Source organism: Mesitornis unicolor, unplaced genomic scaffold (genome assembly GCF_000695765.1).
Source record: "Mesitornis unicolor isolate BGI_N332 unplaced genomic scaffold, ASM69576v1 scaffold1714, whole genome shotgun sequence".
NCBI classification, from domain to species: Eukaryota; Metazoa; Chordata; class Aves; order Mesitornithiformes; family Mesitornithidae; genus Mesitornis; species Mesitornis unicolor.
Window position 1 is genome coordinate 38,446 of NW_010179214.1, and position 2,563 is coordinate 41,008.

A 2,563-nucleotide genomic window follows, 5' to 3' on the forward strand; every position below is an offset into this window, starting at 1 on the left:
TTAATTTACTGGACTTATTCCACTCTTCACTAGTTTTACTGCAGGAAGAGATTAAGGCATGGGGATAGCTATATGATTGTCAGATGTTTATGCTGGGAATTCTTGAGAATACCAGCTATATTCTTTCCTGGGAATTCTGTGTTCAATCACTAGCAAAACCCCATGCTCTTACTTTTCTTCTTTTATTTTTTTTTGGAAATCGTACACACGTAGACAAATATTGTAAGGAACTGCCACCCATGTAGACAACATAATTAACACACTGAGCCCAGTACTGCATTTGCCAACCATCAGATTAACTAATCCTGTTCAGATCTTCCTTATTATGTCAGTCATTTCAAAGCTGCTATTGCAGAAATTTAGATACTTTATACTGAAAGTCATTTGACCAACACATTCACTTTCCTCAGCAACTGTGCAGAAATGTGTTGTGGCATTTCATCAGTAATAAGACTTAGTTCAGTAATAGAAAAAAAGACAGACTCTGATTAACAACGAAGCACACACAAGTTACTTTAATATTGGGTTTTAGGTTACGCCTTATTAAGCTGAAGTTTGCTGGTGCCTATAGCCTTTGACCATGCATATGCCCCTGGATGAAGATACACGTAATTCAGAGATGAAGTTCAAATTGTTAATTTGTTGTTCCAAAGTTTTTGCCTTGCTAAGAGGAACTTGGTTTCCATCCTGCAAAGAGGGCATAGCACTCTTTGTCCCCACTATGTATCTGCACAGCTCAGTAGATGATCTGTTCAGACCACCAGACCACAAATCTGGCATAATATGTCACTATGACACTTGTTATGTCATTATATGATGCAATATCTTGCCATGACACCTGCTGCATTTCTCAGCTAAGGTCCACCACAAACAATATTTTGCAACCTTAAGAATGTGGTTTATGAACCATGAACCCTGTAGACAACAGAGTACATGGACACTTGCAAATTCAGCTTTTATATTCAGTTTTACCACTTGATGATATGTTTGATTTCATAGTTTTAAATTTTTTTTTGGAATTACAGTTTTTGCGTGTGTCTTTCAATGCAGATGTTTTAAAGGAGAAACTGAAATGCTCAAAACCCCATGCAATCTTGGTTTAACAGTGCCTACTTACACTGACATTTCTTTAGATTTAAAATATACTGAAATCTAATTTAAACTAATGATTTTGTTAAAATGGCTTGTTTCCATTAACATGATAATGTTAAATAAATAATTTTAAACCTAAAAAGATTTATCCTTGCAACCTTTTATTTCAGTTTTTGTTGTGAGACATAGTTAAGGAAGAAGTGGGGTCAGTATTAAAAAAAAATCTTTATTTTTTTCATTTTAATTTTATCATCTAAGTGGTTATTACAAGCACCTCATCAGCTGTTAAGAACTCTTGAGTATTTCCTTTTGGAGAAGTGTAGAAGGTAAATAATATCTAAAAGCAAATAAAGGAAACTGTTCTTTGGTGTTTCAAGTGATTAGAATGGCATAAGCTAGGCCTTAGCTGCAGAAGCCTGCTTGATGTTGTGTAAAGGTGAGAAATAAAAGAAAACAGGCATAGAAAACTCATAAAGAAGGAATCCTGATGGGAAGGTCAGCCAGCTTTGTTAGAATCAGTATTGGTAGCTGAAAAGAAAGAGAGGGTGGTACAAAAACTCAGAGGGGCTTTTCAGAGGTTAAAAATAGCAGGAAGTTATCTGACTTTTAAACCCATTGGAATCAAGGGTCATTTGTCACATGAGAAAGACAGGTGGGAGCACAGGAGGTGCTTGAACACTTGAGGAAAAAATAGTGTAGCTGAGCATGGTGGTTATTCATTCAAAGCCTAGGATTGGAGAATTTCTTTTTCCAATCACCTATACCAGATTTTGGGGTATAGAACATAGGTTTGGGTGTTAAAATTATGTTGTTTCTCTTACTGAGATTATTATTTCCTTATATGGAAATTAGAGTAGATGGCAAATTTTCTTTGTTTTACACTGTACCAATCTTGTCGCAGGTACTCGGTAAGTGACGGTTACTGATTTCAGTGACTTTTATAACACGCATTTTAACCTCTTCTCCAGTTTTATTACTATTTTTTAAATCAAGCAATATAAGCCTATTCCAGTTGGGTTCTGGTTTCCATAAAGCCTAAATTACAATTTGCTTTTTATGCAACCAGTCAGTAATGATGCTGTCCTAGGCAAATGATGAATAGCTATTTTGGCTTGGTTCTTAAAAATGCTGTTTTCATATTTCATAGTGAGCTGAACAGAGGAACTCTACAGGAATTGGATTGAAACTGGCATTTTCTACAAACTTGTACTATACTCAAGGGAAAGTGTTATCCCAACAGCCACAGTGTTACCAGACCATTTCATTAAAGGCATGTTTAAAAAGATCATACCTGTGTTCCATCTTCCTCTTTTGTTCTCAGATATGGTGTGTGGGCTAAATTTAAATACACATTTATGTTCCTGAGTCTTTTTTTTCCTAAGCAAGTGACGCTTGTAACCTTTATTCCTACTGTTTCATAGCACTTATTCTTTTCCATTACTATTTTTCTCTCTTGCATACTTGAATGACA